The sequence below is a fragment of the Bos javanicus genome, chromosome X, assembly GCF_032452875.1.
Source record: "Bos javanicus breed banteng chromosome X, ARS-OSU_banteng_1.0, whole genome shotgun sequence".
In the NCBI taxonomy this organism is placed as follows: Eukaryota; Metazoa; Chordata; class Mammalia; order Artiodactyla; family Bovidae; genus Bos; species Bos javanicus.
This window is the reverse complement of record NC_083897.1, coordinates 70,323,585-70,347,966: the sequence shown is the minus strand read 5'-3', so window position 1 is coordinate 70,347,966 and position 24,382 is coordinate 70,323,585. Positions and strand designations below refer to the sequence as shown.

General features: G+C 41.1%; 1 pseudogene; it reads left to right on the top strand.

Moving 5' to 3' along the window:
• Positions 1 to 20,455, top strand: part of LOC133243105 (endogenous retrovirus group PABLB member 1 Env polyprotein-like) — a 486,815-nt pseudogene extending 466,360 nt beyond the window's left edge.
• The last annotated feature ends 3,927 nt before the right edge of the window (positions 20,456 to 24,382 follow it).

Genomic DNA, 24,382 nt, shown 5'->3' with positions numbered 1-24,382 from the left:
CGGAGGCTCAGCTTCCCAGTGCAGGTCCCCCAGTCTGATATGGGAGTTGAACCCCTGCTCCTCAGGGGGTACCTCTGCAGCTGTGATATCTCTCCTCTTTGTGGGTTGCCCCACAGGAATGTATGTGGGGGAGGGGACGGTTTTCACCAGACCAGGACTCTGTACCTCCTACTTTTCTCAATGTGGCCTTTCCCTTATACCCTTAGTTGTATAAAATCTGTTGTGCTAGTCTCCGGGTCAGTTCTCAGAGACAGTGGTTCTATATGTGGTTGTAGTTTTGTTATGTCCCTGAGAGGAAGTGAGTGCAGGATCTTCCTACTCCACCGACTTGATCTGAAATTTGTGCAAGGCACAAACCTAAGCACTTGACTGAAACTAAGTTCAACCTAAATGAGGGCTAGAAGACGACTCTGGATCCGGCTCTGCTGCCCCTTGAGCAGTCACTTGCACCATCACTCAGTTTCAGTGTCTCCAATTCCTGGATATCTAGACCTGCCCTCAAGAAATCTCAAGGGAGTAGCAGAAAGAAGTACCTTTACTCCGTGAGAACCTCTCAGATGCCAGACCCAGAAAAGAGAGACCAAGAGTGATTCTATCACCTTTCAATGCCGGCCGTCTTCAGATCCTGTGTTTTTGTTTTTGTTTTTGTTTTTAATCATTTCCTTCTCTGGTATTTCCTGCATAGAGAAGTTCTTTTAGCATTTGTTGTAAAGCTGGCTTGGTGGTACTGAATTCTCTTAACTTTTGCTTCTCTGTAAGGTTAGTGATTTCTTCATTGAAACTAAATGAGATTCTTGCTGAGTATTCTTGGTTGTAGATTTTCCCCTTCCATTACCTTAAATATATTCTGCCTCTCCCTTCTGGCCTGCAGAGCTTCTGCTGAAAGACGAGCCCTTAACTTTGTGGGAGCTCTCTTGTATGTTATTTGTTGCTTTTCCCTTGTTGCTTTTAATATTTTTCTCTATGTTTAATTTTTGTTAATTTGATTAATATGTGTTTTGGCATGTTTCTTATTTTGTGTATCCTGTATGGTACTCTCTTCACTTCCTAGACTTGGGTGACTAATATCTTCAAATATTTTCTTAGATTCTTTCTCTTCTTTTGTGACTCCTACATTTCAGATGTTGATGTGTTAAGTGTGTCCCAGAGGTCTCTGAGTCTGTCCTCAATTCTTTGCATTCTTTTTCTCTATTCTGCTCTTCAACAGTTATTACCACCATTTTATCTCCCAGCTCACTTCTCCATTCTTCTCTCTATTAGGCTGCTATTGATTCCTTCTCTGCTGTGCTGTGCTTAGTTGCTCAGTCGTACCTGACTCTTCACGACCCCATGGACTGTAGCCCACCAGGCTCCTCTGTCCATGCAGATCCTCCAGGCAACAATATTGGAGTGGGTGGCATGCCCTCCTCTAGGGGACCTCCCCAACCCAGGGATTGAACCCAGGTCTCCCGCATTGCAGGTGAATTCTTTACCAGCAGAACTACCAAGGAAGCCCTTGATTCTTTTCAGTGTATTTTAAATTTCTGTTATTGTGTTGTTCATCACAGTTTGTTATTTAGTTCTTCTAGGTCCTTGTTAATCATTTTTTATATGTTATCCATTCTATTGTCAATATTTTGAATCATTTTTACTATCATTACTCTGAACTTTTTTTTTTTTTTTCAAATAGATTGCATGTTTCCTCTTCGTTTATTTGGTCTTGTATATTTTTACCTTTCTACTTTGTCTGCATGATATTTTTCTGTTTTCTCATTTCGTCTATCTTACAGTGTTTATCTGATCTCTGCCCTGGTGGGTAAGGTTACTCCAGAAGCCTGTGTAGGCTTCATGGTGGGAAGGACTGATACCTGAATTCTGGGTGGTGGAACTGAGTCTTTTCCCTGTGATGGGAGGATCATTTCAGGTGGTGTCTTTTGGGATATCTCTGGGCTTAGTACTCTTTTAAGCAGCCTGTCTGCTGATGGGTAGGTTTGTGTTTCTGTCTTACTTGTTTTTTTGCATGTGGCATCCAGTGGTGGGCTACAGCCAATTGGGTGGAGTCAGATCTTGGATTTGGATGGAGCTTTCCCTGAGATCTCTTGTTGACTAATATTCTCTGGGGCCAGGAATTCTTTGGTAGTCCAGCATCCTGGACTTTGTGCTCCCACCCCTGAGGCACAGACCTGACTTCTGTTTGGGGAACAAAGACCTTGTAAGCCACTCCTTTTGGCAAAAAAAGGGAATTTTTTAAAAAAGTGACAAATGAACCCCCCAGACAAATGGTAGAAGTAAAATCAAACAGAAACAAGAACAGAGAAACATACATCCTCACACAGAAAAGAATTAAAAATAGAACCAAAGAAAAAACCAAGAGAACAAGCAGACAAATGAAACCAAAAATGAAATCAAACAATTAGAAAGAAAACTAACAAAACAAAACCAAAGCAGAGTCCCAAGTGATGAATAAAGCAATGATAACAAAAAAAAAAAGAAGGAAAAATGTATTTTTTTAAAAAAGAAAAAGACACACAGAACAACATAAAAGCAAAGAAAAGATATAGAAATTTTAGAAGAAAGCAATGAAAGGTCTACACGACTTTGGTCTGGTGATGAGTTTTAACACACAACACTAAAAGCCAATCCAGATTCAGTTCACCTAGATTCCACATGTAATCTACAGGCACTGTGGAAAGGTTATATTAGGAGACAATGTCTTCTGTGTTGTGGATGATATTTTCCTTCCAGTGTCACATGTGTCATCAGGAAATTCAGCCCCAGTCAGCATGGACATGACCCCATGTTGTCCTGAATCCAAAACCCCAGTGAGTGCTAAGGAGTCTGAGACCCTTTCCACAGAGATGCTGACCTGGGACTCCCAGCTAATCCTCTGGTGGTGCCCTTTTATTATATCTTTAGAACAGATTCTCAGAGCTAACTGAATGACTATATACCAGGTTATAGTCCTCACTAATTCCCCAAATAAAACATATTTCTTAGCTTTTAGATTGTGTTTCTGTTTTTTTTTTTTTTTCCAGTCAACAGACCCAAAAACAAAAATCAGCAATATACCTTTTCCCTCCACAGATCTATGTCTGATCTAATTTATGATGTGAAAGAAAACTTACCATTTGAAATTGAAAATCCACTTATGTTTCTTCTGATTTTAAAAACTACTAATAAGTAAGAAGAATGAAGATCCTTTATGGTATGATTTCAGTGTACAGTGAGAAAGCACCATTTCCCCCAAAACATCTTCCTCTATTAAACTTCTAATGCTCTAATACCTGTTTATTCATTCAGTAAAACACTTAGAGTGTCTGCTATGTGCCAGGCACATTCTTAGAAACATGAAAAACGTCAAGGGCATCTTCTGCTGGCAAAAGGGGGTTATGAATAAGCATTTGGAAGCTGATTTGTAGGTAATAGGGGAGGAGAGTGAAAAAGGGTTATAGCCAAGAGAAGAAAAAGTTCAGAAAGGAGAAAGTGACAGATTTTCCTGATTTCTCAATTGTAATCCAAATGGCAACATTTATATGTCCCATTCACTGCTTCAATTAACTAGTTCAATTGGTGATCTTAACCAGCTGGTACCCTACTTGGCTGTAGGAGAAAATTATTCTGGAAAAAAGTAATATTTTACATTTCCATTTTCTTTACTTTTGGGGTTTTGAAATGATTGTTGAACAGGCAATTTGTTAGTTTAACTGATTTAAGGTAAATTAAATTTAATTCAGTAATTATTCACCCATGTTTCTAACATGTAACTCATTCAGCACACTTGTTTTGAACATGAGAGAGCAGGTAACTATTTTGGCATAGTTTACAAAAGTTTTTCTTCAAGTTTCATTTTTTTCTAATTTCTGACCACACATTAGGGTATATATGTTTTGTGAACCAAATTTGAATATATTCAAAGATCACTGGTTACACATTATTGGCATTAATAGCTTCCCACAGGACTGGCACTGGTTTTACCAGCATTTTTTACATGATTCCTGAGACCAGTAGTCAATGATACCAATATTTCTGGACCACACTAATAAATAAAAATTACCCTGCAGTAGAAATCTCACAGCCTCAGATGGCAGACATTTGAAGATTAGAAATTTGCTTTCTAAATCTTTACTCTCTACTTGCTGCTGCTGCTGCTAAGTCGCTTCAGTCATGTCCAACTCTGTGTGACCCCATAGACGGCAGCCCACTAGGCTCCTCTGTCCATGGGATTCTCCAGGCAAGAATACTGGAGTGGGTTGCCATTTTCTTCTCCAATGCATGAAAGTGAAAAGGGAAAGTGAAGTCGTTCAGTCGTGCCCAACTCTTAGTGACCCCATGGACTGGAGCCTACCAGGCTCCACCGTCCATGGGATTTTCCAGGCAAGAGTACTGGAGTGGGGTGCCATTGCCTTCTCCGACTCTCTATTTAAGTAGATAATAAACAAATTCTTCCCCTGGGACATAAACAATTCATTCCTTAGTAGATTTGATACCATAAAGATAATCCGGGTATTGCCTGGCTCTCAATGGACAAAGGAGACTGGTGGGCTACAGTCCATGGGGTCTCAAAGAGTCAGGCATGACTGATCGACCAAGCACAGCATAGTCAATGGTTAGGACTCTGCACTGTCACTCCCAATGGCCCAATTTCAATTCCTGATTAGGTTACTAAAAAGACCCCATAAGCCACATGACATGGTCAAAAAAAAATTTATAATCACAATACAACATGTCTCTAGACTGTGAAATATTATCTTGGTTTATGCGTGGCGTACTATTAAACATTTTAAACATAAGATCACAACCATAGTGATAGTATATTTTATGTTATGATTTTTAGTGATGTTAAAGTTGTCAATTTACAATACACCATCCAAGAAAAATACTATTGAAACCAAATCAATTTTATAGATTAAGTTTTATTCACTTGAGAGTTTTTAATCAACAGTCCTTGAAAATAATCCCCTGCTAAATTAATCTGTTTTGGAAAATTGTGATGTGCTGTAAGGGGAGAAATGTATTTGCTGAACCTGAATGGAAAATATTCACATAGGAAACCAAAAGATTCTAGTTTTATTGAGTGGAAGATTTTTGTTTAGACAAACTAAAAATTAACTTGATACTATTTATTGTACAATAAATATTAACTTATTGTACAATAAATTAAAAGGTCCATAGATTAATCTATGGACCTTTTAATTAATTAAAAGGTCCAATATTAATCTATGGACCTTTTAAGAATTCTACCAACTTTTATTAGGAATACACTTTCTTCTCCAGGAGGATCCCACATTTCACCTAGTTGTCCTGTCTTCTGTGTCTACTCTGGTCTGTGACAGTTTCTCTGTCTTTCCATCTTTCATGACCTGGTCATGATTGGATTGAGACTGTGCATTTCTGTATGAACACCACAAAGGTGACATATCCTTTTCAATTCATCATAAAATATCATATACAGCTCATGCTAATTTTGATCATTTGGTCTGATAGATTTCTACCCTGTATAGTTACTAAGCCCCCCTCTTCTATCTAATATACATCTTGTGGGAGAGGATCTTTGAAATTATAGAGATTGTTTCTCATCATGATTTTGCCCAAAGATTTTAACATCCATCTAAGATTTTTGCTTGCAACAGTTATTTACTGTGATATTTGCCTAATGGTGACTTAAAAAAAAATTTTTCCCCTCATTTCTTCTACATGTATTGATTGAAATCCTTCTCAAAGAAAGAGGTATTTCTTCTTTCTCTTTTAATTATTTATCCAATCACTTATTTACATAAGTATGGACAGAGGAATATTTTATTCAATGGGCTATAATCCAATAGTATCATTATTTATTTTGTTGGTCAGATTACTCTAGTTTTGGCCATTGGGAATCTCCTTCAGGCTGGCTGCTCTGTACCTATGACATACCCTCTTTGTTTATTGAACACTTCCTCCCTTTCTGGGACAACAAGATTCTCCACACTAATCTTTTATATTCACTGCCCTAGACCAAGAATCAGGAATTTCTCCATGTAGTCCTGGTTCCTTTCATTAGAGAATGGTAATTAGAAATCACGGTCTGAAAACTAGGTGTACTCATTGTTACTGGGGTTCACTACTTCTAGGTGCTTCTTGGCTCACAGATCTATAGTCATTTGGGTATCTATCCTTCCCATACACATTAAACAAGATATGAGTTCATACTCATGTCTTTGGCTTTCATCTCCAATTCCAGTTCAACACAACAGGTTTCATTCTAGCCCTCTGCCTTTTCCTATTTGTAACTTCTTTCTCTGACAATGAGAAGTTTGTCTCCTTTACCCACAATCTTATATATACATAGTTTCAGTTTATTTTTGGACATATATTTTATTGTATAGATTTTTTTAAAGTGCAATGATAACATGAGGATAGGAATGGTTTCTGTTACAATAGGATTCGTATAAGAAAGCAAGATTGGGAAAAGCTCTCTTCTTGACTGCATGAATCACATAGACAGATGTCTCATGTTGTGGATAGTATTCTCTCCTTTACGTGCAGTGGGATAACTAAGTCCCATTTTCTAGGTCCACAGGAAAACAATATGGGGGGTTTCCTTGTTCTCCCACTCATCTACATGGTAATCCATCTACCAGTAAGACTGATGCTAAATTATTATAATAACAGTAACAACTAACAATGCCACACATGATTTCCTGTGCAAGGCACTATGCTAATTGTTCTACATACATTTAACCTTTACAATAGTCCCCAGTAATGCAAGATTATAGTATTCTCTTTACAATTTGCTTACTAGAAAAGTGAAGCTAAGGAAGGTAATGTACTCAAGATCACACAACAGAAATGGTCACACAGGTTATTTTGATTTCAGTATCAGCACTCATTCATAATTTTGTATTGCCTCACTATAGTAAAGCACATTGGTGAGAAACAGAAGTTCAGTAGCTACAGAAAGAATGCTACCAATGGCAAATTTTTCACAGACCAATCCTAGTGTTATCAATAGCTTAAGCTAGTGTTCATCATACTATTGTCTAAGGATTACTTGCATGAGAATCACTCAAGATGTTTGCAAACAATACAAATTCCTAGGAGAAAGCAAGGAATGGTAGAGGAATAGAAGAACATGAAATTAATCTCTCTCCACAAATGCACCAAGAATACATCTACAGATGGAGTGATTCACACAGAGCACCAGCTGAACACTAGCAGAAGACCTCAGATACCAACTGGGCAAGATGAAAGAAAGAAGGGGAAAAGAAGAGGAAAGAAAGCAGGAGGGGACCTGCACTCCTAGGGGGTGAAGCTAAAGGAGCAGAGAGGTTCTCAAATCCAGGGAAACCCCCTCACCCACAGGACACTAGTTGGGACAGAAGAAGGGCATCTGAGGCTGTCGGAGGAGAATTAAACAGGAGGAGAATGAAACAGGCAGGACAGAGTGAAACCTATACAGATGGTTTGCACCACAACCCTGCATGTCCCAGCCTGGGACACATGTTCCAACATCCAGCCTCCATGCCGACCGAGGGACATGTAAACCATTCTATTCTTAAAATAGTCCCCAGTAATGCAAGATTATAGTATTCTCTTTACAATTTGCTTACTAGAAAAGTGAGGCTAAGGAAGGTAATATACTCAAGATCACACAACAGGGACACTCTCCATCCTCTTCTGATTGTCTATGTCAGAAGCTGTCTCTGTCCCCCTTTCACTTTAATAAAACTCTGCTACACAAAAGCTCTTGAGTGATCAAGCCTGGTCCTTGGTCCTGAAGCTAAATCTTCTTTGGAGATCATGAATCCGACATGGTTCACCATAAGCTATCATCTTGGGGGCTCATCTGGGATCTTCAGAACCGGGTAAGGACAATCAGAGCTTTAGCTCGCCTGTTATTTCAGTCTACACATGTTTTCTCCATATATTCTGCTAACTCTAAGATGTGTCTGTGATAGTTTTTGATGCAAGATGTCAGATTCGTGATCTCCAAAGAAGATTTCTCTTCAGGACCAGGGACCAGGCTTGATCACTCAAGAGCTTTTGTGTAGCAGAGTTTTATTAAAGTAAAGAAAAAGCTTCTGATATAGACATCAGAAGGGGGACAGAGAATGCCCCCCTAGCTAGTCTTATCAAGGCCTTATATATTTTTTTCAGACCCACTCCTACAACATACATCTTAAATTAACAAGATTAGCATGGACAATAGAAAGACCTCACCAGACTCACTCCCATAATATACATTTTAAGATGACAGGATTAGTCAGAAGGTTCTTGTTAAGGAGAAACACGTCCTTGAGCAAGATAAATTGTTATATTGACTAAGACAAAGCAATGTAGAAAAAAAACATTTATCCTTTTCTCCTTGAGAGCCCCAGACCCCTTTCTCCTCCTCAGGAACCCTGGACTTCTTATAAGCCTACCTAGGAGTTAACTCTCTCATCCCCCCTTTTCTTTTAAGAGAATTATGATGCCAAGGGAAAGGGGTGTCATTTTCATTCCATAAATACTTCCTGCTGTTGAGGGGCATTGCCCCTAAATTGTTGAGGCAACATATTCTCCTAACCTTCATGTTGAGGGTATCTGATCCAGGGGCCCCAAGTAATAGTTGGAGGACTCTGTGGACTCATAGGAGCCTGGACAATCATTTGTAACTTAAAAGCTTTCAAACAGTTAGAAACAGACCCTATTTTACAGTTATAGATGTAAGGCAAAAGGGTTATTAACCCAAGTTAAAACCTAGTTAAAATTAAAAGTTACATTATGTCCATAGCTACATCAGTCTATCTTAGCATTGCTAGATGTCATCACAGAGTTGAAGAAAGTCCTTTCCTCGAAGCGGAGAAACCCACCATGGGAAGTCTTCAACTGATGAAAAAGGGAGTGCTCTGCAGACCCAGCAATTATGTCAATTATGGAATGAGGTGTAGGAATGAGCCCAGGACAAAAGGCGTTGTCTTGAGGGTCAAACAGCAGACTGAGGACTTTTTGGAGTCAGCAAAGACAAGACCATATAGATTCTCAGGCTCATCTCGATTCCCTGCTCAAACAGTGGTTTGTTTGACTTAAAGGCTGGGTCAGGAGTTAACCTCCCAATAATGTCTGTTGAAAAGCTAAAAGCTGAGTCACATAGTTAATTTTAAGGCTTCAGGATCTATGACAATATCTGTGCAGAAAAACAATCTGTCATAGAGACAGTTATTTCTTTTGTGTGTGTGTATGTGGGGGGGATAGTTTCAGCCCTCATTAAAGCTATGAGTAGAACTATAAACCAACTGTCCTGTGTTTCCTGAGTTAGCTTACATGGTTGTGTTTTAATAATGTCATTAGCCTTTTCAACTTTTTCTGAAGATTGGGGTCTCCAGGAACAGTGTGATATTCTATTCCTAGAAATTTTGACACCCTTTGAGTTATAGCAGCTTTAAGACAGAGCCATTGTCACTCTGAACTTTAGAATTTAAGATCACACTTGCATCATGAGAAGTCACTACAGTAAAATTTCACCCACTAATAAACTTATGAGCTTTAAGCATTAGCAAAACAAGAGTAACAATGCTTACAATAGTAAGCAATGTGGCCATAACCTTTTTTCAGTAGCAAACTAAACTCTGATCCTGTGGGCAAGCTCAAAGTTGGAGCCTGTAAGATAGCAGTTTGAAGGGCCTTAAAAGACTTTTGAGTCTCTGGGGACCAAACCAGCTAGTCAGCTTGGGCCTACTGAGTCTCAGTGATAAATTTATATAAAAGCTGGGCAAGTTCCCCATAACCCAGAATCCAAAGGCAGCAATAGCCTGTAATGCCCAAGAATCCTCTCAATTGTCTTAAAGTCATATTTGGCTCATTTAGGAATTTCAGACAATAAAGTATAAGGATTAGAAACTTATTATTAATATATCTTGAACATATCTAGATTTATCATTTGACTTTTTACACTCAAAACAGGAGTGTTGTATGGATTGTTACAGAGAATTAATAGCCCCTGCTCCTTTAAATTCTCAATGATGGGTTTTAACCCTTCCTTAACACCTGAGGCTTTAATGGATACTGCTTTTGATGTGAAAATAGGTGAGGGTCTTTGAGCTTGATAAAGACAAGAACAGCATTTTGTGCTCAACCCACAGTTTTTCCATCAGCCCACATTTTAGGATTTATATTTTGTTCAATTAATGATAGAGAACCGGCAGGCTCCATATTCATGAAAACAAAGACCTGGACCTTGCTCAGTATATCCCTCCCCAGAAGAGGGGAGGGAGACTCCAGTACGATCAGAAACTCGTGAGAAAACAGCACAGAGTCCCAGTTCCCGCCTAAAGGATGACACATGTAATAATGTTTGGTTCATCCAGACAGTCCCATTTTGGTAGTGAATCAGGAGGAAAGCGGGCTAAGGGCTTCAGTGAACATAGAGAAAACTGCCCCAGGGTCCAAAATAAATAGACTGATTGACCCTCCCACATTTATTAACAGCCAGTGTTCCTCAGGTGTTAATTACACCTGAGGACTTATACCTGAGGACTGGAACTTGTATGGGGCCTCTGGGCACCTTCAGTCCAGATTGTCTTGAGAGTCTGACCCCTGAGGCCTACACCTTGGAGGGAAGTCTCTTCTCCAGTATGGTCCTTTGCAGACTTGGAGCCAGGTGTGGCTTAGATGCCTGAGGGCAATCTTGCTTTAGATGCGCCTCCTTTCCACAGTAATAACAAGTCCATCCCATTTCACCTGGACATTTTTTCTCAGGCTGTTTCAAGCAGATCTAACAGACATTGTTGGGGCTTCAGTCTTTTGCCTGGTTCTTTTTTGCTTCTTATTTTCCTCCTTATATTCTCTACCATAATATACCATCTGAGCCAGCTGTAACAGTTTTTCTAAAGACTGATTTGGCCCAAACCCCTGTTTTTGTAACTTATGGCAGATATCTGGAGGTGACTGAGTGAGAAATCTATCTTTTAAGATCATTCCTACTTCTGCACTTTAAAGATAAACATCAGTAAACTTGTGCAGAGCCTCCCATAGTCTATCTAGGAATTTACCTGGAGTTTCCTTCTCTCCTGTTCTATGCCAGCCAACTTAGCATAAAGTCTTAGCATGTGCTTGCTTAAGTCCTTCAAGAATACATCTGGCAAAGCAGCTCTGTTATTGGAACCATTTGGCTCCCAATAGGAAGGAGGACTATTCTATGTTCCCTCTTTCCCCTTGTCTTACATTCAAGCCATTCATCTCCAAAAATAATAGCTTCGCCCAAAACTCAAGTTTTTGAGTCAGGGGTCAGTGTCTGTCCCAAGACATACAATTACATCTCACCAAGTAAGGTCATCAAGTAAAGTTGATTCTGTAAAGTCTTCTATGTACCTTTTGGATCCTTTAAATACTCTCAACCACAACTGGGACTGTTTGAAATTCTACCAAGACTGAGGCAACCCCTCCTAGAAGGGTGTCCTGATTCAATCCTGTTCAGTTGGGAGCCCCAGATAAAGGGGCCAAAGTAAGAGAACAGGAAGGAGCTGAAGGTTTCACATCCAAATCTGTACCTGTAGGACATAAGTCTGGCATGTCTCCCAGAGAGGTAAAGAACAACACATAAGGCACTTCTACCCATTTCCCCTATTTTCTACAGAGCCGATCTAGTTGTAAAACAGTACTAATTGAGATCCTTCAATAGGTCAGCATTCCCCATCTTCTAAAGGATACTGTGGCCATTCAGTATCACAGAAGATCAGGCATGTCTTTTAAAGCTTTGGGGATCAAACTCTTCCCAGCACTTTTTTTTTTTTTTTCCATTTCAATTTTATTTTATTTTTTTTTAACTTTACAATATTGTATTGGTTTTGTTATATAAAAAATACATTTTAAAGAAGTGGTTTTGGGAACTGCTAGCTTCCATCCATAAGAGAGAAAAAAGCAGCATCCATAGCCGTGGTTTTTTTCCACTGTAAGTGTCCTTCCCTGCTTTAGATAGGGGTATAGACAGACTCTCCACCAAAGCTTTCCTTCCCTGGTCGAACTTAGTCTCTTCCTGGCTGATGCAGGTGTCTCACTCGTCCCTCTTGGTTCTACCACCAAGGTGTGGTGGAGATGCACCAGGGGTAGACCTGATGGCATCCCAGATTGATTTCGTTCCATACCACCAAGACTTTTGTTTGATTTGCCCTTTTCCTCTGATGCCACTCGGGGTGGAGTAGAGTAACTTTTTGGAATGCCTCCCAAGCTAGTACTAGTAGGGGAAGAATCCATTTTTCGTGTACCTATGCACATTCTTGAGTACAGTCCTGACTGCAGTAGAAGTGGTGAGTCATAAAGGGACAGACAACAACCAAGATGTCCCTTCTGAGTGTCACCACACTAGTATATGTGATAGCAAAAGAGGTTGTGGAGGGTTGGCCAGGGAGGAAAGAGTGATTTCTGTCCTCAAGCTACTAGGGCCAGTCCTTCCAGTTCATTTCCACAGCTTCCACCAAAGAAATACCTAAGGAATTTAGACAGAAGCCATCAGAGAGCTTTCTCTGGTCTGCTAAGAGCTAGTGCTACCAAAGGAAGCAGCCCATTGCATTTCCAATCTGACCAGATCCTAAAATTCTGGATCTGTGTCCTCAAAAACCTCATAGTCACCAACAGTTCTTCTATCCACATAGATAGGAGACACAGCCATGACAAAGACTCACTTTTAGGCCACTGGCCCCTGAGGCAGGCAGCCAAGAGGGTGACTTCTGGCCTAAGAGACATTTCTGGAGCTAGAGTTCCATGTCACTCCAAAATGTGCTGTTAGTAGCTTTCTAGCAAGGCTAAGTGCTTCCATATATGGGGTCTAAGTAAAAGTACACAATAACAGCATGGATCACAAGTCCATTGAAAGTCTATGATCCTACAGATTAGGTTAGTAGTTTTATATTCCAATGCAATTATGCAATTTTCTTAGGAAGAGACTAGGAAAAGCTAACTGAGAAAGGAAAGTTCGGTCCACACAGTTTGCCCATTTCTTGTCGCTCTCCTTGCAGGAACCTTGGGTGTCTCTTGGCATTGGCAAGTTAGTATAAACCCTCGAAAAGGCTCCCCTTTGGGGGCTGCCTTCAGTTATTACGAGGCACTGCAAAACCACAGAGCAGGGCTTATCACTTGCTTCATGCAGGGTGTGTCATTCATTCACACAAGCACACCATAGAGTTAGTAAAGTAAAGCAGAAAATGGCAATACTGAGAAAGAAGAGAGGCTAGAGCTCTGAGTGTTCTTACCTGGTTTGTGGTCAAGGTTTCTTGACCACAAACCAGCCCCCAAGATGATAGTTTATGGTAAACGAGGTTGGATTCATGATCTCCGAAAAAGATTTAGCTTCAGGACCAGGGACCAGGCTTGATCACTCAAGAGCTTTTGTGTAGCAGAGTTTTATTAAAGTAAAGAAAAAGCTTCTGATACAGACATTAGAAGGGGGGACAGAGAATGCCCCCCTAGCTAGTCTTATCAAGGCCTTATATATTTTTTTTCAGACCCACTCCCACAACATATATCTTAAATTAACAAGATTAGAATGAACAATAGAAAGATCTTACCAGACCCACTTCCATAATACATATTTTAAGATGACAGGATTAGTCAGAAGGTTCTTGTTAAGGAGAAACATGTCCTTGAGCAGGATACATTGTTACATTGACTAAGACAAAGCAATGTAGAAAAGAACATTTGTCCTTTTCTCCTTGAGAGGCCCAGACACATTTCTCCTTCTCGAGGGCTTCAGACCCTTTTTTCTCTTCGGGAACCCTGGACTTCTTATCAACCTACCTGCCTCTAGAGAAATCTGGATGCAGGTCAGGAAGCAACAGTTAGAACTGGACATGGAACAACAGACTGGTTCCAAATAGGAAAAGGAGTACGTCAAGGCTGTATATTGTCACCCTTCTTATTTAACTTATATGCAGAGTATATCCTGAGAAACACTGAGCTGGATGAAGCTGAAGCTGAAATCAAGATTGCCGGGAGAAATATCAATAACCTCAGATATGCCGATGACACCACCCTTATGGAAGAAAGTGAAGAACTAAAGAGCCTCTTGATGAAACCAAGGAGAGTGAAAAAGTTGGCTTAAAACTCAACATTCAGAAAACTAAGATCATGGCATCCAGTCCCATCACTTCATGGCAAATAGATGGGAAAACAGTGGAAACAGTGGCTTACTTTATTTTTCTGGACTCCAAAATCACTGCAGATGGTGATTACAGCCATGAAATTAAAAGGCACTTAGTCCTTGGAAGGAAAGTTATGACCAACGTAGACAGCATATTAAAAAACAGGGACATTACTTTGCCAACAAAGGTCCGTCTAGTCAAGGCTATGGTTTTTCCAATGGTCATGTATGGATGGGAGAGTTGGACTGTAAAGAAAGCTGAGTGCAGAAGAATTGATGCTTTTGAACTGTGGTGTTGGAGAAGACTCTTGAGAGTCCCTTGGACTGCAAGGAGATCCAACCAGTCCATCCTAAAAGACCAATCCTGGGTGTTCATTGGAAGGACTGATGCTGAAGCTGAAACTCCAATACTTTGGCCACCTGATGAGAAAAGCTGACTCATTGGAAAAGACCCTGATGCTGGGAGGGATTGAGGACAGGAGAAGAAGGGAAAAACAGGATGAGATGTTTGGATGGCATCACGAACTCAATGGACGTGGGTTTGGGTGGACTCCAGGAGTTGGTGATGGACAGGGAGGCCTGGAGTGCTGCGGTTCATGTGGTCGCAAAGAGTCGGACACAACTGAGCGACTGAACTGAACTGAACCCAGGAATTGACTCTTCTTACTTGTCTGTGTGAATGTAGAATGAAAGAGACATAGAGAAATTAATATGAAGCTCGTGATGAGCCCTGCTCTGCGATTTTGTGGTGCCTCGCAATGACTGAAAGCAAACCCCAAAAGGGGAGCCGTGTTGGGGGTTTATACAGACCTTCCAATGTCAAGAGGCACCCAATGTCCCTATGAGGGGAGCGGCCAGAAATGGGCAAAACATTTGGACCAAACTTTCCTTCCTTGGTCACCTTTTCCTGGTCTCTTTGACCATTTCATAACTGCGTGGGTAATTAATACTACTAATGTAATCTGTCAGATCATAGACTTTCATTGGATTTGTGATCCATGCCATTACTGTATACTTTTACTTAGGCCCCAACCCTGGTAATCATGGGGAACATAGACTTGCTAGGAAGCTGTTTGGGAATGAAGTGGAACTCTAGCTCCAGCAGCGCCTCTCTCTTGGCTGTTTCCATACTTGGCCAGAGTCCCAAAAGTGAGTCCTTGTCGTACCTGTGCCTCCAAACTATATGGATGGAAGTGCTGCTAGAGAGTATGAGGTTTCCAAGAACATAGGTCAGGAATCCCAGATTGGAAGTACAGTGGACTTCTTCCTTTGATAATGTAACTATTAGCAGACTAGATAAAGCTCTCTGGTTGCTTACTGGTATGGTGATGACTCACTGATTCTACTGTGGTCAGGACTGTACTTAGGAATGTGCACAGGCACATGTAACATGGATGCTTCCCCTAGTAGTTCTAGCTTCAGAAACATTCCAGGAAAGCTACTCTGCTCCACCCCAGGTAGTATCAAAGGAAAAGGACAAATCAAACAAAGGTCTTGGTGGTAAGGAACTAGAAATCAATTTGGGATGCTGTCAGGTCTACCCCTGGTGCATCTCCACACCACCTTGATGGTAGAATGAGTGGGCTGAAGGGAACCAATAAAGCACCTGTGTTGATAAGGAACGGACCAAGTCTCACCAGGGAAGGAAAGCTTTGGTGGAAAGTCTGTCTTCACTCTCATCTAAAGCAGGGAGGGATGCCTCCAATAGAAAAAAGCCATGGCTGTAGAGGCTTTTTTTTTTTTTTTTCACTTTTATCTCTCATACAGATGCTAGCTAGCAGTTTCAGACCCATTCCTTTAAAATATGTTTTAAAAAACTGGGACAAGTTTGATCCCCAGGGCTTAAAAAAGGCACGCCTGATCTTCTGTGATACTGAATGGCCACAATAGCCTTTGGAAGATGGGGAATGCTGGACTGTTGAAGGGTCACAACTATAATACTATTTTACAGTTAGATCTGTTCTGTAGAAAACAAGAGAAATGTGTAGAAGTGACATATGTGCTGTTCGTTCTTTCTCAGCGAAACATGCCAGACTTATGTCCTAAGGGTGTAGATTTCAGTGTGAAACCTTCAGCTCCCTCCTGTCCTCTTACTTTGCACCTGTATCTGGGACTCCCAACAAAACAGGCTGAGGATAAGGGCACCCTTCCAGGAGGGGTTGCCTCAGTCTCGGTAGAAATTCAAACAGTACCAATTGTGGTCAAAACTATTTAGAGGATTCAAAAAGTACAAAGAAACCTTTATGGGACTAACTTTACTTTATGAGCTTACTTGGAGAGATGTAATGCATATCTTGAGACAGATGCTGACTCCTGACTTGAGAGCAAGTTTTGGGGGAACCTATTACTTTTGGAGATGAATGGCTTGAAGGCAAGGGGAAAGAGGGAACACAAAATAGCCCTCCCTGTTACTGGGAACCAAGCAGTTCCTATAACAGAGGCATTTTGTTGGATGTATTTTTGAAGGTCTCAAATGAGCACATGCTGACTTTAGACTATGCTAAGTTGGCTAACATAGAACAGGGAGAGAAGGAAATTCCTAGTAAATTCCTAGATAGACTACAGGAGGCTCTCCACAAGTGTACTGATGTTGATCCCAAAAGTGCAGAAGCAGGAGTAATCTTAAAAGATGGATTTCTCACTCAGTTAGCTTCAGATATCTGCTGTAAGTGACAAAAACAGATATTTGGACTAAATTAGTCTTTAGAAAAATGGTAGCAGCTGGCTCAGACAGTGTACCATGGCATGGAGGAGGAGGAAAATAGGAGACAAAAAAAGAATCAGGCAAAAGACTGAAGCCCCAACATTGGCTGTTAGATCTGCTCTTAAACAGCCTGAGGAAAGTTCCCAGAGGGGCCCAGGCAAAAAGGGGTGGGCTTGCTATTACTGTGGAAAGGAGGGACATCTCAAATGGGATTGCCCTCACGTGTCTAAGCTGCCCTTGGCTCCAAGTCCGGTCTGCAAGGGACCACACTGAAGAAGAGACTGCCCTCTGAGGTGTAGGCCCCAGGGGTTGGACTCTTAAGGCAATTGCGACTGAAGCTGCCCAGGAGTCCCCACACAGCTCCTGTCCTAATTATACCTGAGGAGCCCCGAGTAATAATAACTGTTGGCGGCCAATCAGTTGATTTCCTTTTAGACAATAGTACAACTTTCTTCCTCCCTGAAACGCCTGGCCTGCTTTCCTTCCAGTCCACTGCCATTATGGGGCTGTCTGGATGAGCCAAACACTATTATTTCAGCCATCTGTTAAGCTGCAATTGGGACACTGTTCTGTTTTTTACATGAGTTTCTCATCATGCCAAAGTCTCCTTCACAGTATATCAGGGATATACTGAGCAAGGTCCAGGCCTCTGTTTTCATGAATTTGGAACCCTCTTTTTAACTGAACAAAATGTAAATTATAGAGTGTGGGTGAGAAAAACTGTGGGTCTAGCATAAAATGCTGTTCCTGTCCTTATCACACTCAAAGACCCTCACATATTTCCACATCAAAAGCAGTGTCCATTAAAGTCCAAGGTTAAGGAAGGGTTAAAACCCATCATTTAAAATTTAAAGGAACAAGGGTTATTCATTCCCTGTAACAGTCCATGCAACACTCCTATTTTGGGTGTAAAAAAGTCAAATGATAAATGGAGACTTGTTCAAGATATATGAATAATGAGTGCCTAAACCTTATACTTTATTGTCTGAAATTTCTGAACATGCCAAACATTTTTCAGTCATTGATTTGAAGGTTGCTTTCTGGAGTTAAACCTATTAAATCATCCTCTGCCTATGACTTTAAGACAGTTAAGAGGATTTTGGAGCATTACAGGCTACTGCTGCATTTGGATTCTGGGTTATGGGGAACTTGCCTGGCCTTAATATAAACTTATGGCTGAGACTCAGCAGGCCCAAACCAACAAGCTGGTTTGATCTCCAGATACTCAGATACTTAAAAGCTTTTAAGGCTCTTCAAGGTGCTCACTTGCAGGCTCCCTCTTTGAGCTTTCCTAAAGGATAAGAGGTTAGTTTGTTACTGAAAAAAAAAAAAAAGGTGGGGGGGGGGGCGGCTATGGCCACATTGCTTAAGGGTAATTGCTGCAATTGCTTTGCTAATGCCTAAAGCTCTTAAGTTTACTATTGAGCAAAATCTTGCTGTATTGACCTCTCATGATGTAAGTGGGATCTTAAACTCTAAAGTTCAGAGCAACAATGCTCTGTCTTTGAAGCTGCTGTAACTCAAGGAGTGTCAAAAGCTCTAGCAATAGAATATTACTTACACTGTTCCTGGAGACCCAATCTTCAGAAAAAGTTGAAAAGGCTAATGATATTATTAAGAGACATCTGCATAAGCTAATTCAGAGGGCTCGAACTGCCCCTAAGAAGAAGGGACTGTCTCTACGACAGACTGTTTTTGTGCATAGATACTGTCATAGATCCTGAAGCCTCAGAATTAACTATGTGACTCAGCTTTTACCTTTTCAACAGACACTACGGAAATTCTGGGAGTTAACTCCTGACCCAGCCTCTGACTTAGAGAAGCCACTGTTTGAACCAAGAACTGAGGTCCTGATAAAAACATTGGGATCTGGGAGACAACACATTGAGCCCCTCTGGGAAGGCTCTTACTATATGGGCTTGCTTCTACTGATGCCTAAAAGTCCTGAGCCTGCCATTTGACCCTCAAGACAACGCCTTCCTGTCCTGGGCTCATTCCTACACTGCATTACACAATAGACCTAATTGGTTGGTCTGCGAAGTGCTCCTCCTCCTCATCAATTGAAGGCTTCCCATGGTGAGTTTCTCCACTTCAAGGAAAGGACGTTCCTCAACTCTGCAATGACATATCTAACAGTCCTAAGATGGACTTGTATTGGCTAGGACTGGTATGGGCTCCCCTGATAGCTCAGTTGGGAAAGAATCTGCCCACAATGCAGGAGACCCTGCATTGATTCCTGGGTCAGAAAGATCCACTGGAGAAAGGATAGGCTACCCACTCCAGTATTCTAGGGCTTCCCTGTGGCTCAACTGGTAAAGAAACCGACTGCAATGCTGGAACCCTGGGTTCGATCACTGGGTTGGGAAGAGCCCCTGGAGAAGGGAAAGGCTACCCACTTCAGTATTCTGGCCTAGAGAATTCAATGGACTGTATAGTTCATGGGGTCGCAAGGAGTCAGACAAGATTGAGCAACTTTCACATGATGGGTTTCTCCACTTCTGCGATGACATCTAATGACCCTAAGATGGACTGGTATAACATATTGTACCATAACTATGGTCACAATGTGACTTATAATTTTGATTATGTTTTAACTTTGTTTAATGACTGTTTTGCTGCACATAAGAAAGTAAATGGGTCTATACCTGGTGGTTTTCTACCTAATGTTTATCAATTATGGGATGAAGTCATATGGCTAACTCATGAAAAGGGTCGGCTATTATCTAATGCTCCTATGTGATGGGAACAAATAAAATCATCCCCAGAAGTTAGCTAACAACTTAATTATAATGAGTTGGAAACTAATTGGAAACAATTGGGATTTTTGCCTCAAGAAACATGCAATGTAATCATTTCCATGTTTCCAATCCCAGTTCAGGTCCTCCTTTTGCCTGGCCAGGCACTGATTGGGACTTGATCCCTCAATCATGCTGGCTTGCTCCAAATGTAACCTACTGGGTATGTGGCTCTTACCTATGGGTGCGGTTTACCCTGGCTGGATAGGGCGATGCACCCTAGGTCTAACTTTTACTCATTGCTTCATATTTTCAGAACTTCCAGAGAAGCCTGATAATCTGCCAAACCTGAAAACTCTTTGGGCAAGGTCTGTATTTCACTGGAATGACTGTCTGCCTGAAATATTCATTCCATCTCTGGGAACTACAGATGTTATGCTATGAACTGATGCTCTGACTAACTTTACTCAATGGGCTTTACAAGATTCTCAAAAAGCTATTTAAGCCCTTGATGCTAAACAAATACAAATTAGAAAAGTAGTTTTACAAAAACAGATTTGCCTTAGGTATTCTAATGGCTGCACAAGGAGGAACTTGTGCCATTATTCATCCCAATATTGTACATATATACCAGATATGAGCACTAATGCTATTCACTTTACTAAACACATGAACAAGATGATTCAGGCTACGGGTGCTCCTAAAGCCTCGGTCACCTCACTTTGGGAAACCTTAACTAGCTTCCCATGGTAGAAAACTATCTTAATCATAATAATTCTAACTGTTCTGTTTTTACCGTTTGCTTCCTGCATCTGTGACAGTGTAAACGGATTTGTTTCTAAGCATCTGAAAGCTTTTAAGTTACAAATGGTTGTCCAAGCTCCTACCAGTGCCATAGCCACCTACAACTGTTACTTGGGGCCCCTGGATCAAAGAACCTCAATATGAGAGTTAGGAGAATATGTTGCCTCAACAATTATGAAAAGGCAAAATGATAGGATACTGAAAGAGAAACTCCCCAGGTCAGTAGGTGCCCAATATGCTACTGGAGATCAGTGGAGAAATAACTCCAGAAAGAATGAAGGGATGGAGCCAAAGCAAAAAGAATACCCAGCTGTGAATGAGACTGGTGATAGAAGCAAGGTCCAATGCTGTACAGAGAAATATTGCACAGGAACCTGGAATGTAAGGTCCATGAATCAAGGCAAACTGGAAGTGGTCAAACAAGAGATGGCAAGAGTGAATCTCGACATTCTAGGAATCAGCGAACTGAAATGGACTGGAATGGGTGAATTTAACTCAGATGACCATTATATCTACTACTGCAGGCAGGAATCCCTCAGAAGAAATGGAGTAGCCATCATGGTCAAAAAAAGAGACCAAATGCAGTACTTGGATGCAATCTCAAAAATGAAAGAATGATTTCTGTTCATTTCCAAGGCAAACCGTTCAATATCAAAGTAATCCAAGTCTATGCCTCAACCAGTAACGCTGAAGAAGCTGAAGTTGAATGGTTATATGAAGACCTACAAGACCTTTTAGAACTAACACCCAAAAAAGATGTCCTTTTCATTATAGGGGACTGTAATGCAAAAGTAGGAAGTCAAGAAACACCTGGAGTAACAGGCAAATTTGGCCTTGGAATACGGAATGAAGCAAGGCAAAGACTAGGAGAGTTTTGCCAAGAAAATGCACTGGTCATAACAAACACCCTCTTCCAACAACACAAGAGAATACTCTACACATGGACATCACCAGATGGTCAACACCGAAATCAGATTGATTATATTCTTTGCAGCCAAAGACCAGGAGCTGACTGTGGCTCAGACCATGAACTCCTTATTGCCAAATTCAGACTTAAATTGAAGAAAGTAGGGAAAACCACTAGACCATTCAGGTATGACCTAAATCAAATCTCTTACGATTCTACAGTGGAAGTGAGAAATAGATTTAAGGGCCTAGATCTGATAGATAGAGTGCCTGATGAACTATGGACAGAGGTTCGTGACATTGTACAGGAGACAGGGAACAAGACCATCCCCATCAAAAAGAAATGCAAAAAAGCAAAATGGCTGTCTGGGGAGGCCTTACAAATAGCTGTGAAAAGAAGAGAAGTGAAAAGCAAAGGAGAAAAGGAAAGATATAAGCATCTGAATGCAGAGTTCCAAAGAATAGCAAGAAGAGATAAGAAAGCCTTCCTCAGCGATCAATGCAAAGAAATAGAGGAAAACAACAGAATGGGAAAGACTAGACATCTCTTCAAGAAAATCAGAGATACCAAAGGAACACTTCATGCAAAGATGAGATCAATAAAGGACAGAAATGGTATGGACCTAACAGAAGCAGAAGATATTCAGAAGAGATGGCAAGACTACACAGAAGAACTGTACAAAAAAGATCTTCACAACCCAGATAATCATGATGGTGTGATCACTGACCTAGAGCCAGACATCCTGCAATGTAAAGTCAAGTGGGCTTTAGAAAGCATCACTACGAACAAAGCTAGTGGAGGTGATAGAATTCCAATTGAGCTATTCCAAATCCTGAAAGATGATGCTGTGAAAGTGCTGCACTCAGTATGCCAGCAAATTTGGAAAATTCAGCAGTGGCCACAGGACTGGAAAAGATCAGTTTTCATTCCAATCCCAAAGAAAGGCAATGCAAAAGAATGCTCAAACTACCGCACAATTGCACTCATCTCACACGCTAGTAAAGTAATGCTCAAAATTCTCCAAGCCAGGCTTCAGCAATATGTGATCCATGAACTTCCTGATGTTCAAGCTGGTTTTAGAAAAGGTAGAGGAACCAGAGATCAAATTGCCAACATCCGCTGGATCATCAAAAAAGCAAGAGAGTTCCAGAAAAACATCTATTTCTGCTTTATTAACTATGCCAAAGCCTTTGACTGTGTGGATCACAATAAGCTGTGGAAAATTCTGAAAGAGATGGGAATACCAGACCACCTGACCTGCCTCTTGAGAAATTTGTATGCAGGTCAGGAAGCAGCAGTTAGAACTGGACATGGAACAACAGACTGGTTCCAAATAGGAAAAGGAGTTTGTCAAGGCTGTATATTGTCACCCTGTTTATTTAACTTATATGCAGAGTACATCATGAGAAATGCTGGACTGGAAGAAACACAAGCTGGAATCAAGATTGTTGGGAGAAATATCAGTAACCTCAGATATGCAGATGACACCACCCTTATGGCATAAAGTGAAGAGGAACTAAAAAGCCTCTTGATGAAAGTGAAAGTGAAGAGTGAAAAAGTTGGCTTAAAGCTCCGGTCCCACCACTTCATGGGAAATAGATGGGGAAACAGTGGAAACAGTGTCAGAGTTTATTTTTCTGGGCTCCACAATCACTGCAGATGGTGACTGCAGCCATGAAATTAAAAGATGCTTACTCCTTGGAAGGAAAGTTATGACCAACCTAGATAGCATATTGAAAAGCAGAGACATTACTTTGCCAACAAAGGTCCGTCTAGTCAAGGCTATCGTTTTTCCTGTGGTCATGTATGGATGTGAGAGTTGGATTGTGAAGAAGGCTGAGTGCCAAAGAATTGATGCTTTTGAACTATGGTGTTGGAGAAGACTCTTGAGAGTCCCTTGGACTGCAAGGAGATCCAACCAGTCCATTCTGAAGGAGATCAGCCCTGGGATTTCTTTGGAAGGAATGATGCTAAAGCTGAAACTCCAGTACTTTGGCAACTTCATGCGAAGAGTTGACTCATTGGAAAAGACTGTGATGCTGGGAGGGATTGGGGGCAAGAGGAGAAGGGGACGACAGAGGATGAGAATGCTGGATGGCATCCCTGACTCAATGGACATGAGTCTGAGTGAACTCTGGGAGTTGGTGATGGACGGGGATGCCTGGCGTACTGCGATTCATGGTGTCGCAAAGAGTCGGACACAACCGAGTGACTGATCTGATCTGATCTGCCCCTCAAAAGCAGGAAGTTGTTTTGGAATGACAACGATGCCCCTTTCCCTTGGCAACATAATTCTCCTAAAAGAAAAGTCAGGGATGAGACAGTCAATTCTTAGGTAGGTTGATAAGAATTCCTGGGTCCCTGATGAGGAGAAAGGCATCTGGGGCTCTCAATAAGAGAAAAGAACAAGCTTTTTCCCTACATTCCTTCATCTTAATCATATAAAATATTTTTTTTCTTTAAGCCCAAGGCTGATGATTACAAAACAGCAACAACCAGAAACTCATCTTAAACTCTGTACTCAGAATTCTATAACAACTATGTATCCTGCTTAAAGACATGTTTCTCCTTAAGAATCTTCTGACTAATCCTGTTATCTTAAAATATATCTTGTTGGGGGAGGGTTAAGAAGGTGAAGGAATAGGATGGGGAGACCTTTTTCTCCGGCACAAATTCATCCAAAGATCACTTGAATGCTAAGCAACTTCCACAAAACAATCTGAATGCTGGCAGAGGACACCAGGCACCCAGAAAGGCAGCTAATTCTCTTCGAAGGGAGGTAGAACAAAACATAAAAGACAAAAAGAGAGACAAAAGAGTTAAGGATGGAGACCCGTACTGGGGAGGAACTTGTGAAGGAGGAGAAGTTTCTGAACACCAGGAAACCCTCTCACTGGCTTGTCTGTGGGGAGTTTTGGAATATCAATGGGCAAAATACCTGGGAGTAAAAAAAAAAAAAAAAAAACCCACAGAATACGTGTCTAATCACAACTCCCAGCAGAGAAGTAGCCCAGACGCTTGCGTCCACCATGAGTTAGCAGGGGCTGAACAGGGAGGTGTGGGTTGCATGCTTAGGGTAAGGACTTGACCTGAAAGCCCTGTGGACAATCTGAGGGAGCTAATGTGAGATAGTAACCCAAACTGTAGGACAGCCAGAGAGAGAG